The sequence below is a fragment of the Grampus griseus genome (assembly GCF_964374135.1).
Source record: "Grampus griseus genome assembly, chromosome: 8".
NCBI classification, from domain to species: Eukaryota; Metazoa; Chordata; class Mammalia; order Artiodactyla; family Delphinidae; genus Grampus; species Grampus griseus.
Window position 1 is genome coordinate 25,611,528 of NC_139002.1, and position 18,222 is coordinate 25,629,749.

The 18,222-nt window shown below is 36.0% G+C and overlaps 1 pseudogene across 1 annotated transcript in view; it reads right to left on the reverse strand.

Annotated features, from left to right (window-relative positions):
* The window catches only part of LOC309825667 (regulator of G-protein signaling 7-like), a 100,670-nt pseudogene that overhangs the window by 24,331 nt on the left and 58,117 nt on the right, over nt 1-18,222 (reverse strand). The window contains exons 4-9 of the transcript in view: nt 15,249-15,323; nt 9,955-10,052; nt 8,694-8,755; nt 7,401-7,500; nt 6,020-6,127; nt 838-1,024 (exon numbers count right to left, since the gene is read on the reverse strand). The product of the transcript in view is annotated as a regulator of G-protein signaling 7-like (transcript). The remainder of the gene's footprint in view (nt 1-837; nt 1,025-6,019; nt 6,128-7,400; nt 7,501-8,693; nt 8,756-9,954; nt 10,053-15,248; nt 15,324-18,222) is intronic.

Below are 18,222 nucleotides of genomic sequence, written 5' to 3' on the forward strand. Positions count from 1 at the left end.
AAGAAAGGAAATTTGTGTACCTTATTCTTCAACTTCTATATTTTGTTTTAGTAATGTAGTTATTTAAAAAACAAGATACTTTCTAGAGCTAACATTCTTCTCTAAAAGAGGTTTTAAGAAATTTTGAAGCATGCATGTTCTGGTTTAAAAGCCAATTTCAACACTTCATTAGGAAATAATATCCTCTCATTTCATGTTTATTTTTCCTATTGAGCACAACATTTTTTTAGAAAAAGTAGAAATTCAAATTGCTGCTAAGGAGGCAATTACACTCAGTTTGAGAAAAAAAGAAAAAACATAAAAATTTATCTTAGGATGTTAATATCAATTTCCTTTTCTCTTCTTTTTGCTGACTAAAAAATTAACTTGGAAAAATAACAAATGCCTAAATTTACTATTTCATTTTATCATCAGAGACAAAAGTGGTTTGAATTTTACTTAACTTCAAGCTAATTTAGTTTAGTTCTGACTATAATAATAAATTTTTAAGAATGTCAGAATCTTAGAATCTCCTCATTGGAAGACAAGAGTTCAAATACATGTTACTGAGGTGAAAACGTAGAAAATAAAGTAAAAGGTTTTCAAATATTTAACATAATTCCCTTCAAGAAATTTTCATGTAAAAACATTCAAATTTACAAAAATTCCCAGGCTTTAAAAACTTATTTTAAAGCATCTCTGTTCTCTTATATATCAATTAGTTATTTTACATAGTTATCTAAATTGAAAATACTAGATATAGCCCCCAATTACAATGAAAAAAAACAAAAGTATTCCAATTTTCAACTTCTCAGGAGAACACTTGTGACGCAATGTGAGGCCCATCCATGTACCAACCTGAGCATCTTCGAATGTGTATCGCCCAGGCTCCTTAACATTCTGTGTGGTTTTGTCATAGCTCTTAGAATCCAAGTTAATAGCACTGCGGGCTCCTGGAGCCAGAAATTCTTGCCCTATTTCCTGAACTCGAGAGGGGACTTCGCTAATAGGCCTTTTCTTCAAGTCCTCCACTGCTAGCCAGAATCTATGCAAAATGTGACACCAAGCATTTACTCATAATCCGAAAATTCTTAAATTATTGACCTATCATTCAATTCACAATGAAGCATAATAATGTATTCATTTTCTCTGAGGGCGTCCAGAAACATGCCTTTACCGATTTTTAAAATTAGTTGCATTCAAAGATATAACATTTGGGGAAAGGAAATCTTGAAAACTATCTCTTTTAGATGTTCTCTGTTAAAAACAGATCTGCCAGGGTCCTGATTCTGTACAAACTTAAGTTTTACTGAAACAAAGGAACACTGCTAAAGAACCATTTATTAGAAAGGAAGAGGAGTTTGAAGAGCATTAAGGTGAGTGACGTGGATCATCTGATTGGGGGGGATAAAGTATGCCACATAGTTATCTTTTGGATCTTTTGTCCATTTGAGCAATGAGGGTTAGTATGGAGAGGATTTTCTGCTTTACCAGGTAAGGGAATTACAGTGAAGCTTTACTGGAATTAAAAGAGGCCTGGACACAGATTAGAAAATGCCCTAAGTGGAGAAATCAGGGCAAGTAACTAATTTTAGGCGATTTAATTCAGAGAGTTATGAAATGACAGAAGCAACAAGCTTTAATTGTTCAAAAGGCTTAAATTTGCAGAGGCATTATAATAATTCAGAAGGTTTGGAAAAAATAATACTGACTCACTGCTAAATATAAAAATATATTTGATATGCTTCTGTATAGAATATAGTATATTCTGAAAGGAAAGAACACCAGAACATGTTTTGCTTGATAAAAGCAAATAGCAAAGTCTAATAAGAAGTCACATTCTATTAATGGGTTTCATTTTTTAAAATTTTGCTCTATATTATGTCTTTTTGGTTAAACCTAGAAATGATGACAAAATGAATATGTATATAACACATCATATAGTGTTTTAAAATTTAAAAAGATACTTGAAAAAGGAAGTACTAGGTCTATATTATCCTCAACAGAGGCCAGATGTGATCATGAAATGGAAAAGATGACGACAGAGGTGAAGGTCACTACAGGCTAGAGTCTTAAGGTAGAAGGGGATAAGCAGTACCTTCATAACTATTACGTTTTAACTTGCGGATTAATGAAAGTTCAAAAATAAGTAATAAAGTAGTTGAGCTACAATTAGAATATCAAATATTAGTCAACCTAGTAAGTTTCCAGTTTCTAGATACCATTTTCCTGTAGATAGATGACAGTAGATAATCCAACATGAATGCTTTAAACATAAAACTACCATGGGTTGCTTTCAGAAGGGAAAGGTCAAGACCATTTCCTTTTAAACTACAGATTCTGACACTGTGCAATCTAATAGGAATGCTAGGTGCAAACTGAGGGAACATGTGTTATAATTCATGCTCATTCAGGTTCATTTCAGCACTCTTTGAACACATAGATAAAAATAATGTCTTTGTCCTTGAACTAGCAAAGATACACAATTCACATGGCCATAATACAAGGAAGCACATGAGAGATTCTCAAGGAATAGCACAAACCGGATAGTCTGGGAATGCAGAGCAGGAAGGAGCCCCTCTGCTGGGGCAAGTACTGGGTTGGAAAAGGGAGTTCTAGGAAGGCTGTACAGATGCAGTGACATCTTAAATAGACTTGAAATTACGGGTGAAATATCAAAGGGTTGAAGAGGTAATACTAACAGCATCTACACTGACAAGTAAGTGCAGGCACTATTCTAAGTGATTTAGCTATATTAATTCATGCAATCCCTACAACTTCATAGAGTATGTGTTAATATTTCCCCCACTTTAGAGAAAACTGAAGATATGAAGGATAAGTCACTTATTTAAGTTACCCTCTGTGAGTGCCACAGCTATGGTTTGCCCCCAGATCTACAGCAGATGGCATGCTCAAAACCACTCTCTTGAATGCCTCTTTAAAAGTATCACTGCCTCTCTTATCCTCAGCATAGTCATTGTAATAATTTAGTAGAATGTAAAGGGCACTGGCTATTTATTATAGCCCTTTATTATATGGTAGCTGGACTATGAGGAATTATCTTAATGTCTTTGAGCCTTGATTTTGTCATCAGTAAAATGGAATGCTAATGCCTATCTCACTGGGTTTCCATTAGATTAAATGAGATAAATTATGTAAAGGGCACTTTTGAAGTGCTTGACATATTTTTAGGCACTCATATAACATTCATATTATTACATTTACATAGTACTTACTCTGCTTTACCTGAAAAAGGAATGAGCAAAAATACACCAAGGGAGAGCAGAAGTTATATTTGAGGAATAAGTACTTATCAATAAGCAGTTTTTCTTGACTATTGTTTCTGTCTCAATACTAGAAGAAAATGCTCATATAAGTGTCACACTTCCCTAAATAACAGATGCTAAATAAGATGCATTGAGACTTATTTAGGTGTAATTAGCCCTGCTGGCTAACTTGACTGTTTTGTCTCCCTCGGTCTGTGACAACAGATACCTAGGCAGAAGCAGGGGGTTTAGGTTGGGGGAGCAGTGGACAGCAGCTTGGTATTGGATTATAGAAAGCCTAGGATGCCAATTATTAGTAACCTGAATCTGAAAGATGCTTAACTTCTTCCAGTCATATTTTGCTTGCCTGTAAAATGGGGCAAGAATATTTACATTTCATTTCTGAAGTTATGATTAGATGAATGATAATCAGAAATAATAAATACAAAATACAGCATGGCATACTTATAAAAGTAGTAAATATGAAGCATATTATAGCATATAGAAGGTATTCAAGAATTATATCTATATTTATCAATCAGTATGGAAACATATAACGCTTATGGTATATACTCAAGAAATATATATGTAACTATATATGAAATATATAATATTTTAATTTTACTTTGTTTTTATTTCAACATAACATGCAGTAAAAAAAATTAACAGGATTTATTAGCATTTACAATGCTTACAAAGAAAAAGGACTCTAAAAGCAATTTAGTTCAGATTTAAGAAATTGCTCTAATTAAACACTTATAATAAGTCTTTCCAAATGATCAGTTTAGCCCAAAATTTACGATAGCATTTGGTAGATATTTATGTCTGCTATGTGCAATATTTTTATATAACCTCTGATTCTTGGGATATCCAGCCCCTGTTTTCCTAACACAGCAGGAAAAGACATATACATGTGGCCATTTAAATTAAAGGAAGAAATGGAGTAAGGGAGATCCTAGACTGCAAAAATATATGCAAGCATTTACCTTTTCCAGAACTAAATGCTTCTTCCATAAAAATATTAAATATCTAAGCCCTGTAAAACTAGGGCCGGGACTACTTCAAATTATTATGTATTTTTTAAATTTAGGACAGAAAGCCTTTTGGATGATATTTATACATTTTTCTCATAATGAAATATGTACTATTTCTTGTATGTAATTACTTAATCAGGCAATCTAGTGTGGCATAGAATTACTGAGATAAGAAATAGTTAAGGCACGGATTAAGAAAACAGCAGTGATTCAATTTCATTCATGAAACAAAGTTTGCACATGCTATTCCTTTTGCCCCAAACTTCTTCCCTCTTCCTTTTTAGCCTGGTTATCTCCGTGTCATCCAAGCCTAGAAGCTGTTTCCCTTAGGATGCCTTTACTGATCTCCACCTCTGGGTTTGCCATTCCTCTGTATTTCTCTGATCTAATACCCATGATTTTGTGTTGTGATGTTTTCTTCTCTGTATTCACCACTAGGCTGTACTTAAGAGCAGGAAGATGTTTATTCGATGAAGTGATACTGGTGGGGCACTGCTTATTTATTTCTTCATCATGAAACCCATGATGTCAGCATTTTTTCAAATACTTAGAGAATTAGAGGAAACTCCACCTCCCCATCCACTAAAAGCCTAAAAATAGACTTTATCTCTGTTTTATTTTTATTCATTCTTGTACTCAATAATTGATAAGTGCCCTCAGGATAGAAAATATTATTTAGTAGGTCCAATAAAAATCCTTAGCAACTGCAGACCTTGTGAAAGTCTTGTCAAACAAGTGTTCTCATAAACTTGAAAGAGAATAGGAAGCTGCATCCCAACAATCCATGACAGGCATGCACATATAATTAAATTCCTCCAGACTCTGTCTGTGGACAACTTGCTTAATCCATGGGACATCTGTCAAAATTTTATGTATTTCTGAATGGTTTGGTGTTGGTCTGTTAACGCTCCTGAAAAGAATGTGACTTTATGGAGCTGCTTATTTCCAGTGAAAACAAACGAATGCTGATGCCTTTCTGTAAATGAATTTCATAGGACTGCATAAGTAATGGGAAAATAAATTAAGGTGTTAAGTTTCAAAAGAATAATGAATGAAAGAGCTTGTAAAAAAAACCATTTTATGTAGTGGAAAGTTATCACTCATTTCAGTGATCTTAGAGACATTCAAATCTATTCCAATGTCTCACATTTAAAAATTCAATTTCCAGGTGCCTCAAGTCAGAAAAGTTTCAAAAATATGTAAGGATGCTGTTTACAACAGATGGGAAGGAGGCGCACCCCTCCAGCAGGGCTCAGTGAGGTGCTGCTCTCAACTGCACTGAGGCTGTATTTAAGTGTACAAAGTAAATGTACTCCATAGTCTTGTTTCAAGTTTTAAGAAGCACTCAATCTCTTTTTCTACATCTTACTTGAGATGCAATATACAAAGAAGACCAATATTGATAAATAGGTGATATTTTAATTAAACTGCATAAATATTATCAATGATTCCACACTTTGCCAAATACTAGTCTGTTACACTTCTTTATGCAGGCCATTTCAAATGCATCAGATTTACATAGTTAAAAGATCAGGAGACAGTGTAAAATAAACCTTTATGAAGGAAGTGATAATGTTGGACAAAGTGCTTTGCTTTCATTACCTTCTCTTCTTCCAACAGGAGGCAGAAATTCATGATGTTGGTGGGATAGTAACTGGTCTATCAAGTGCGAAAATAACCAGACTCATCACAGGTAGGTCTCTCTTTCATATAGTATAAGATTCAAACAACATGGTTTACCTTAAGTTTTCTGAGCTGAATTCTGACTCTAGAAATTTAAGGAACTGTTCTTTCCCAACTGGATCTTTCAATGCTTCATCCATGCCAAAACCCTCTGCTGGCTTGGTTCTTTGCGATAGAAGATAAAACAAAGCCAAATATATTCCTTTCATTACAAATTCTATCTTCTGCTATTATATTTCCCCTCACAATCATATATGATTTTAATTTCCCATCTTTAGCATATTTTTCAGAAAAAAAATCTGATTGATGGATCTGCATGAAATCATGAGATGAAAGTTAGGCATTAATAATAAAAATTTGTTTAATAAGCATTAGATATATCTTTATATATCTAATTGATTCTCTCTTTTAGATTTTTTCAGCAACTTTATGAGACAGATCCTATTATAATTCTTATTTTAGAAATGAAGAAATCGAGGCAGAAAGAGGGTTATAACTTGCCAATGTTGAACAGATAATATTCCAGACATTCCTACCCCAGAGCTCAATTTCTTAACCACTACACAATGAAGTCTCATGGTGGCAGGTTGTATTGGAGGAAAATGCATTGAGACTCAAAAGACTTAAATCCTGGTTTATGACTCTGCTGTTGATTAAATGTGTGACCTAGTCCTGGTTGAGTCACAACATTTTGGAGTTCCAACTTTCCATCTTTATGGAAAGAGTTTTATTTTATAGAAAGAGTTCCATCTTTCTATAAAATCTAGAATTTAACGGATGAAGAGATCTGTACTTGTCAAGCATTTAAGAACCACTGGATGGAAGAGAAGGTCCATAAATGCATTCTAGAGGAGTGCTGCAGAATACTAAATCCTCACTCTGTAAAGGGGTATGCAATGATCGTTTTATGACTCCATCAAGATTGATATAATTCTTCCCTTATATAGCTGATGAAAGAAACCAGGGAGTCTTAAACTGTGCTTTGGTTTTCTTAAGAAGTCAGTTTCTCTTAGAGTGTTTATGGTAAATTCATTTTGTTTTAAAATTGAATTTATAAAGGCATACTTGTATTGGGCGTAAGTAACTATGGATGTAGCATTCATTTTACTTGAGTAGATGGGCTTTTGTGGCTATGCAGATTTTCAAGGAAGCTAAAAACAATGAGCTAAATTTTAAGAACCAAAAACCCAATTCTGACTAGTCTTCCTTGAAACGCTTGCACCTCTAATTTTTTGTGCCATTCTTTCTGGAAATGCAAATCTAATATAAATGCAAATATCTAACGTTCAAAAACCATTACTTTGAACAAGATCTTTATATCATGGCTAATGTAGACACAGAGTAAAATTACTTTTACAATTAGCCATAAGATTCTTCCTATTTCAATCAAACTCTGAAATAAATGAAATATTTGAAAGGAAGAGAAAATGTCATTTACCTTGCTTCAAGTTCCCAGAAGCAGACAACCATGGTTAGAAGGGTCAGGTGGCACAAGAAAAGGGTCATATTCTACATACTGTTCCGTGTAACTTAGCAGACTCGAGAGAAACATTTTCATTTTCCTTAGTTTTCTGTCTGAGGTTTTATCTGATCTTTGTAAGGGACACTATAAAAACATCTGGCCGGGCTTCCCTGGTGGCGCAGTGGTTGAGAGTCCGCCTGCCGATGCGGGGGACGCGGGTTCGTGCCCCAGTCCGGGAAGATCCCACATGAGTCATGGCCTCTGAGCCTGTGCGTGTTCGGAGCCCGTGCTCCACAGTGGGGGAGGCCACAACAGTGAGAGGCCCGCATACCACAAACAAACAAACAAACAAAACATCTGGCCAAGGAATCCTTGCTTGCTTATAGAATGAAATCCAATAGCAGTTTTCATGTTTCAATAACTTTAATGCATCAACTTATTGTGCTTCCTGGAAGACAAATATGGCTAAGGACTCTCTCTCTCCCCATGCCTAAGCAATATGAATTAATATCCCTCCATTAAAATGAGGCAAAATGGAAAAGGTCACTGTGTAAAAGGAAGTGCTAAAGGTCAGTTCCAATCCTTGGTCAACTAGCCCAACCACAGCACAACAGAGAAGTTTAGCTCAACTTGAAGAAGGGGTTAAATGGAAATTTTTTGTCAAAAGTATTTACAGGAATTAGGTAAAGGGGAATCAGTGGCAAGTATTTGAAAAAAAAATATCTAAAAAAAACCTAAAGGGAAAAAGGAGAGGAAAAAAGTTGGAGAGGTAGGCTCTGGCAATGCCCCAAAGTGAAGAACATGAATGCATTAAAAACAGAGTTAAATGAAAAATAGGAAAATATATAAAATCTGAGTTTAATTCAAATTCTGAAGTCATAAAATAACTGAGTAGTGTGAATGTTAAGATGAATTTACAAAGAGCTTCTAAGTTGCCAAAAGGTAACTTAATAAATTGAAAGTTTCATTTCTCCTAGCAGGAGTGAAAAGATTCAACTCCTTGGAATTATCTTCTGTATTTGATTCTGGTTGCACAAAGATTGGACCTCTAGAGACCTAAGATAATAATGATTATTCTGTCATTCGAAGTACAACAAAAGAGCTCTTTGAAAGTTTTCCATGTTCAAAAAGGAAAAGGAAAATAATATTTCTTACAGGACTCCAATTATTTATAACAATTTTCCTCCCACTAGTTCTCTTACCATATTGAGCACATTTAATTGTCATATGAAAATTTTTTAATTTATATGGGTGTCTTGCAATACTTACCTATCAGCAACTTTTGACATTTTTAACCGGTGTCTATCTAACTGTATTTGCCAATACTTTATCTGAAAAAAGAGATAAGTAGTTACAGTCTCATAATTTTCAACTCTAAATTCTGATAGACTGAGCAATTCTAAACAAGAATATGTTCTCAACCAGTAAAATTTCAAAGTCTGTAGAAAAAAAATCAGACATGGGGGCTTTAAAAGAGTTAACAAAAAATTAAACTGTTTGAATGTAAACATAACCCGTATTGCAGAACAGCAGTGAATTTGAACATTCTGCCTGCTTTAACAAAATGTAACTTTATTTTAAAAGTGTTGTAGAAATTTTAGCATTTATCCAAATCAGAATCAGTTCTCCCTCAAACATTAAATTCGGAAAATAAATGTTCGTTATTCATTACTATAATTTCAAAATAAACCCTACTTCCTAATACTAACCCAACAAAAGCATCAGTGATATTTGTTTTAAGAATAATTGTATCATTTCAGGACAAATTCTTGGACATAATAATACGTGGAAAATTTAAAACTCTCTGAATTACTTTTCCTTCATGGTGGCTATAAATATAGTAGAAAAAGTATGTATTACACAATTGATAAACCATGTTACAATAAAATATTAGGGGAAAATAAGCAAAAGGAGAAAAATCCCATGACTTAACTAACCAAGAGATTTAACTATGATTTGATATAAGACCCTTGGTGTTTGCTTTGAAATATTACTTGAAGCCAACGCTATTGATCAATGTATGAAACAAGAAACAATACATACCATGACTGTTCTTCAGTGCTAATGAGGGAAAACTTCAAGAGGCTTATAGATATCAGTACTGCAGAAACAAGATTAAGCACTCTTTTGTGAAGATCATGCCACATGACTGGAGGTGGAAAACACATGACCTAATGTCACCAACCTCTTGTCTTCTCATTCTTTAAGACAGAGTTCTGGAGTATAAAGTAACCCTTAATAATGGAGGCACCGATAAATCAGTGTGTGTAATTTTAAAAAATTGGTTAGAGGAAAAAGGATTTGGGGAATTAAAGAGTGAAGAATTTTGAAAGCTATCTCCATATACTGATACATTTTCAAGTGACTACATATCTTAAAATCACCTTTTCACTACAAATCTATATGAAACAGTCAATCCTAAAAATCAGTTTTTAAAATACCTACTATTAACATCAACATCTGGTCTTCATACCTGCTACTCTGTATGTAACCCATGTACCCTGTAAACCGTTATTATAGGTTGACTCACCTGTTGTTGCAACTCATCTTCTTTGGAGGTTTAGTTTCTGGTGTGGGTGTGTGGGTAGGACTGTGACTTCTAATATCATTTTGAAGACCATAGACAGACTATACCAAAATAAAAACAAAATATGTTAGGACAAAATACCATTTATAGTCACAGACTTTCTAAAAGGTAGTTTCGTGTTATATATCCAGTAAGGTAACTCAAAGCTTTGCTGCATACTGGATCAAAGTTCAAAAGGCACTGCTATCATAAATGCTATCACAAATATGGATGTAAAATAGAAGCACAGCTTTTTGGAAAAAATACGTGGTTAGATTAACTGACAGAATAATTGATTATATGAAAAAAAAACTAGCTTAGTGTGATAAAGTGTGGGAGTGGGCTGAGAGTACTAAGTTGGGGAATGACAACACAACACAACATCTAATACATATTGATTTCGGAATAAAATAGAGGTGGATATAGAATAGAATAGAAATGTAATAAGCCAGCCTAAAAATAATCTGAGTTGTTTTACATAGGAAAGGAATGGAGTACTAAGGAGAGAAACTAAGTTAAGAATTCCATTGCTGATTTGGTCTCTGGTGGTATGATAAAGACACTCCAGGGTGCTCCTACTTTCCCATCTCAAAATTGGGTTATTTACCTTACAATACTGGCCTTGTCATTTGGTTCCATTGGGTGCCACTTGCAAACATCAGTGACCCCTAAGGTTTGCACATCTTTGAAATTCTTAATGTTCCAGTGCTTCTTTACTATTTTGTCAAAAGGTCAAACCCGCTATTTAGGAACGCTCTATTTTGAGAAAGACCCATAGTATATTTAAATAAAGATCTGGGGACTTAAAGGGACAAAAATTCATTCCCAACTGAAGGTGAGATATCTCATATGTCAACTCAAGGAAGCGGCCAAATTAATTTTTGTTTAAATTCAAAGTATTATGACTTTAAAATAAAGAACTTAGTGTAGCTACTGAGCACTTTTTCTTTGGACATGAGAATGAAGGATGAAGACATGATAAAGTTTCATGAGCCCTGCAGAAGAATTAAAGTTACCAAATAGTGGAAAGAAACTATTAAAATCAGCAGAGGATAGATGCTTAACCAAGCCAATTTTCAGGCCCATCACCAACCTTACCAGTAACTCTAAATTCAAATGTGTTGTTAACTGACCTGTTTTCACTTGGACTCCACCTCTTCTTAATGTTAAGCTTTTGGTTCTATACCTGGGCCCTTTTTCCTTATGACTCCCTGTTATTTTGATCTTAGCCCATCTTTAACATATTTGACTTGGTTTTCAGACTATCTTTGGTAGGTCCTTCAATCTTCCCTCCTTTGCCATAGCCCCAGTATCTTAAAACTCAATTCTTGTTACTGGGCATACATTGCAACCCAAGGAGTAGCATATATGCTGTGAATTAATTAGTAACAGGACTGAACTAAATGGATTGGACTGTTTCTTTTTCTTTCCTTTTGGCATTTATTCAACTTTTATTGAACACCTGCTATATGCTGGATATAATGCTAAGCATTAGGGATATAGAAATAAACAAAAATAGGTATGCTTCTTCTTTCATTGGAACTCACAACCTAAAGGTTACACAAGAATCACACAAATAAACATGATTAAAACTGTGATAAGTATCATGAAAGAAAAGAATGACAAAAGCATAGTGCCTAGAACAAAAGGAGAGTTAATTTCCACTGAAGAAACAGAAAAGCCCTACATGAACTACTACTACTTGCTTTTGAGGCCGATTAAATACCATAACCATCTGAACTCTGAAATAACAGCTGAGGTGGCTATTTAAAAATTAGGCAAGTGGGGCTTCCCTGGTGGCGCAGTGGTTGAGAGTCTGCCTGTCAAGGCAGGGGACACGGGTTTGTGTCCCGGTCCGGAGGATCCCACATGCCCGTAGAGCGGCTGGGCCTGTGAGCCATGGCCGCTGAGCCTGCGCGTCCAGAGCCTATGCTCCGCGACAGGAGAGGCCACAGCAGTGAGAGGCCCGCGTACCGCAAAAAAACCCAAAAAAATTAGGCAAGTGAAAGATCACTAATAATGAAACAATCGTACTATCCAATGTATTTTTTCAGTTGTCTCACGCTAATTTTTGGTAAAGAAAATAAAAACGATTCTAAGGTGTGGTCTTTCCATTCTTGCTTACATTGGTTTAATTAAAGTTCTTTAATAAGAATCTCTAGTTCATGTAAAACAATGCTTTTAAGACAAGATAGCTGACAGTCCTAACAGTAAGTTTTTTGGTTAAGATTTAAAATAATTTAAAAGATTTCTAGGGCTTCTCTGGTGGTGCAGTGGTTGAGAGTCCTCCTGCCGATGCAGGCGACATGGGTTCGTGCCCCAGTCCGGGAAGATCCCACATGTCGCGGAGCGGCTAGGCCCGTGAGCCATGGCCGCTGAGCCTGCGCGTCCGGAGCCTGCGCTCCGCAACAGGAGAGGTCAAGCTTTATAGAAAAATTCTAGAAAATTTCTAGAAAAAAACACAATTTATGGTGTCATAGAAGTAAAATGGTCCATAAATTATCTTCTAGCTCTACATTTCTATTATTATTTCAATATGCATGCATTTCATATCGTCTTCATGAAGTTCTATATAAGACCCAGGCCGTTGGGCAGTGTTGTTTCAAGTAGTCTTCCAGCAGCCTGGCCACTGGCTCTGAGAAGTTTCCTTTTTAACGTTACATGTAAGTAAACATCATGAATTCTCCATTTCATGATTCAGGGACCAGTGATAGCTGGACCCAGATAGCTTCATTTTCTGGGGACCAGTGATAGCTTTTAACTTTGATTCTTGGCTAGAGTGAAAATAGTCATGAATAATGTAATTTTATTTTCAGGGCTTAATTTACGTGTAAAGGAGGTAAGAAAATTGATCCTATTTTAACTGACAAGTTATGAGGATCATTTGCAATGTAAAAGGATTTGCATATTTTAGAAAAATTAAATGTATTAGAAATCTTGGCACAGGGTGGGTAAGGCTAGAGAGAAAGATAAAATTTTCTCAGTGTCTTAATATTTGCAGATAGAGGAAAATCAAATTAACTAATTGGGATCCATTTTGCATTTTAATAGCAAAGATAATTACTAAACCAAGATGCTTTTACTTTATTAACACAGCTTTTATTCCCCAGGGTGCCTGGATGAGCACTTTTCATATGTAGTATCGTCTAAATGAATATTGAATAGGTTATTCATTAAATGAAACAGATTTGACTTCTACTTAAATCTGTTCATATGTGATTTCACTTTACATTTCAGAAGAGATCTAAGAAAATTCTCTCCTACTTTTTTTTTTTTTTTTTTGGTCAAGGGGAGGGGACTTTAAAATAAGAACTAAAGAGTGCAGGAAGCTTTTATGACTTTCTATGTGGAATGGAATTTCTGGGATTTTTCTAACTGGTGACGAGGGAGGGAATATTTCTCTTTCCTTTGGATTCTCAGCTCAACTGGAGAATGATTGTGACGATATCTGATGCCATGTGGAGGAAGCCAGTGCAGACGGAGGGCAGAGAAAGGAGACTAGAGAAGAATGAGAGAGAGAGCTCTGCCTGTGTCTGAGTCCCTGTGTCCAGTAATATCCGGGGCTAACTCTGCCCTGGCCTACTCCCAAGGTTTTAGACTATTCCACTCTTTTATCTATTTTGAGCAGAGTTTCTCTTTGCTTGCAAGTTTATTGTACGTCTTATTTAAAACACTTTTGTGCTGCTCTAAGATATGACTAATTTATCCCATTTTATAACACATTAAAATTTAAATTTCCACATTTTGCATATGGAAATAAATACCAATATTTTCATGTATAAACAGCGATTAACACTGCAAACTAATTCTTCCCAAATTTTCAAAAAAATGATGCAATATGATGCACTGGTAAGACATCTTCACTAAGTGCTAAAGGGAGAGTGTAAACAATTACTTTATTATTCTTTAAGTTCTATCTCATCAATCCATATACTTTTCCTTATGAATCAGGGCATAGCTTACTTGGTGTCTGTTGGGGGAAACGACACAAAGTAATGTATTCTGAATTCAAAAGTCAGAAAGTGGAGAGAAGTGGCTTAATGTACTTTGGGAGAGCTGATAGATTTTTGAATTTCGTTTCACAAAGCTCGTCCCGGTACACTCAGGCCATGCTGTGAGCAGAGGATGAGAGGAACGGAGTAGGGCTGATCATAAGAGAGAGGGGCCAATAGGCTTGCTTTGGTCTGGCTTTGTCTCTTTTCTCAGTGATATGCTAGGGGCAAAAGCTTTTGAGCACCTCATCTGAATGGATTTTATGGCACTTTTCCTGTAGCTTCTTTATCCTAACATCAAGATAAACTGTCTTACAAGAAAGAAAAAGTACTTGGACTGTTTTGGGGCCTTTGAACATAATGCTATGTTTCTAGGGATGGAAGAAGAAGACAAGAAATAAGACTACAAAAAAATGTTTAGTACTTGCTGGGGCACATATCCTGGAAAATGCTGCATAAGAAAAAAGCTACGGAAGCGAAGGTCTTGAAGTTTGTGGGATGCTTTGATCTAGTGGCACTGACCTTCGGCTGTGTCCTCAGAGTGATTGCTATAGGCCAGACATTCTTACGTGCATCAACCATTTTTTATGGAATAAATAAAAATGTCTTCTACATGTATGTGTTACTTTAAAAAATGTAGATACTTCTGCTATGTGTTTTCAAACAATTATATTAAATGTCATTGAATTCAGAAGAGCACTTTGTTTTTGTTACATACTTCCTCACATAAGAGATCTTGAACCTATAACCACTATTCTATAGTTGTGTTACTATAAATTAAATTCTGATGTTAAGACATGGTCCTCATACGATATCTATAATTAAACATCTTTATGATGGTGTCTTTTTTTTTCTTCATAGTTTTCTCTAACAAGGCTCTTCTCTCATGAGTACCACTTTTTCTCAGATAATCTCTACCTACTTTTCCTCATTTCCTGGGCACTGAAAGAGATACATTTTTTTGTTAATGGCTCTTCTCTCAGCATCCTTTTCCTTTCACAGCCATCCCCCCCCCCCCCACACACACACACTTTGGGACCTTGTCACACTTGAGAATCAGGATGGGGGCTATTTCCTGGGGACAGAGGAACTGACAGAAGTCCAGGGCTTGAACTTCCAGATTGTCTTCCAGCCAAGCAACAAGGAAAAGCAGGGAAGATACTACAAGGTACTCATGAAATGGAATAAAAGGTTTTTTTGTGTGTTTGACATCCTCTAAACAGTCCAACACATTACCAAGATCAGCCTAACAAACGTCAATTTTACCTTTCGTGTTTTGTGTGGATTTCTCATTCTGGATGACTTCTTAATGTCCACTTCAGTGGTATTTACGCATCCAGGCTAGAAATGGAAAACAGAAAGACAAAGGAACCTTTGGGTGTAAAGTTTTTGATCAGTGCACTCACTCTCCAGAACCTGAGCAAATGCTTTGATGACACAAGTCCCTGGCCGCCCTTTTCAAATGGCCACAGACACTTCTCTCAGCAGTAGCCAGTGATGAAATGCTTTGCACTCTTTTACTCCTCAACTTTAAAAGCCTTCAGATACCATTCTAGAATAACTCCCAGAGAAACAGGAAAAAGAAATACAAGAGATTTGCATGTGAAAGTGGGTGTTAGTATTATTAGTAGCTGCTAACCCAACAGATTTAGAGCAAGGGTGTCCAGAGACTAAATGGGGTGATACCCCCAGCTGATACCTGCATTCCACTTCACTCAGAGTGTACCCTCTCTGATGACAAAGACACTGATAGTTGCTTTCTTCTCCTAAGTTAGAAATCCAATGACATTCAGTTGAACCATCTCATATCCCAGAGTAATTTTTCTACAATGATTCATGAAATCCAGTGACTTGGAATATTTGTTTTCTATAGACAGAATGTGCAATGGAGTAATGGTTAAAATGAGGAAGATGAAGAAAGCAACTGGGAATGAATATACCATGCTTCTTCTCAGGAATTCCTGACTTTCTTTTTTGTTTCCCACAGGCAGGTGAACCCCTTTAAAACAGGGTGGATTGGAGGAAAAGGGTGGACAGCCTGCTCCTTGTTTTTTGACAACAACAGAAGTGTCATTTTGCCAGATTTATCATTCTGTTGCAAAGAAACAAAGAGCTGTAAAGCTTTTTTATTTGGAAAAGAAGAGAGGAAGAGGGAGAAAGGAAGAAAAGAGAAAGAGAGAGAAAAAGGAAGAGGGAGGAGAAGAAAGGGAAGAGGAATATAAAGAGAGAGGAGGTAGGGGAGAGAAAATATGAATCAGGAAACAGAAGAAAGGAGACTTAAAAATACTTGGGATCTTAAATCTAGAAAGGTCCTCAGACATCACTTATCCTTTAGAAGTGATTGAAAGTTGTCAGTTACATGGTTGTGTTTCCTTTACTTTCAAGTTTTGATACAGGATGTAGGGATCTCCGTTACTAGTAAAACATTACATTGCACATCTCTGCTCAATTGCTCTATTTCCCCCCCACAGATTGAAAGATCATTAGAACATCAGTTATCCTTGAAAGTGACTCCAGAGAAAATATGAACGTGGAAACAATCCTTTTGAGGAGTTGGGATGGGGTGGCGGGAAAGGCAAAAGGCAGCACTGATGTGATTAGGGAAAGAAGTTCTCCACAAGCGCTGGTAAGCAATAGGGATTAGCTCTTTGTATAATGAGGACATAGGACATTTTCCTTAAAGAACCCTCCCCGGATAGTACAACTATTGTGACAAAACTCCACCATAATGTTGTAAGTGATAAAGAAGTAAATCATTTTTTTCTTTGTAGGTTTTATGTGAAATATACATATACTGTAATACACTGTCCTATAAACATTAAGTAAACTATAAATTTGGTTTGCATATCTAAGAATAGAAATACCTGGTTTAGCACCGTGGTCTGCTTGGAAGTGTAGGAGGAAGGAAGAGCATCCTCCTGGGTGAGACTTATTACTGACACTGAGCAATTCACTTAAACTTTATCAGCATGAGGCTGATCAATATATGATATTCTGATTTAATTTTCTGTGGCTGGTCTAAGCATAAGTATGTTTTAGCCTCCCCACCAACTGCTCCCCACCTGGTGATTTCACCAGGAGTCATAACCATTGATCTAGAAGTAACAATGATAATGTTTTAAAACATGAACAATGTGTGTTCATTTCCTATTCAATTTCCATTTCCTTGCAGCCTTCCACCCCTAAGCTCATTAGGGAAGTGTAGGCAGTGAAATTCTTTAAGCTCTCATCGATATATCAAGAGCCAAGCATGGCAAGATAGATCATAGGAGATTTTCTTCTATACATTAAGGAGTGGGATAAATGAGGATCTGCTATACAGGAAAAGGAAGGCATGTCCCTCTGTGACCAGGGGAAAAAGTAAAATAAAGGTAAGAGGCAGCTTTCAACAGATGTCCTCGTTTTCCTCCTCTAAAGAAGAAACCCAGGGGGAAAGAAAAGAGTGATAGAAATGGTCAGACAATTATGAGGGAGTCTGAAATGTATGGGTGGTTTAGCTAGTCCCATTTATATACCTAGAAGAATCGCCACATGCCATCACAGCCAACATGAATCTTTACAATTGGAGTTGGCAAGAGAGATGAACCTGAAATAGTGTTTCCCGAGGCTTGTATACAGCAAGCAAGAGACCCAGAGTTTGTTGCATGCCTCAGTAGTAAAGGAAGCAGAAGTTCTGACAAGATTAACAGATGGCTGGGAGCCTAAGGTTGAGACCAAGGCCGAGGTGTGCGGGGGTTTTACACTGGGAGCAAATATCTGGAGCACAAACTCCAACATTGAGTGCCCAGACATGAGATGGTACCCTCATGATAGCAGTCCTAGGAATAGACTCCACTGGCCTAGCTAAAGCAGAAATCAGAAAGAAGCCAGAAGATCATATAAAAATAAAACATTTGTACCCCAAACTGCTATCAAAAACAACCTTGCATAGCAGCAGGGAGAGGTGGAAAATAAATTGAAAGTGTGATCACTTATCCAAAAGATTCCTAGCAGATGATTTAAATGATTGTATCATGCAGCGCATGACGTTGAAAACTATCTTTCAAATGGGTTTCTGAGAAAAATTGGGCAATTATAAAAAAAAAAGAAAATATATTTTCTTTATGCACATGAGAAGTCTGAACTAATAGAACTTGAAAACTTCTGTTATAAGCTAGAATTCTAAATCAATCATACTTCATACCAAGTCATACCACGTGGATATTGACAAATGGCCCCAGAAATTGTGTCAACCACTGAA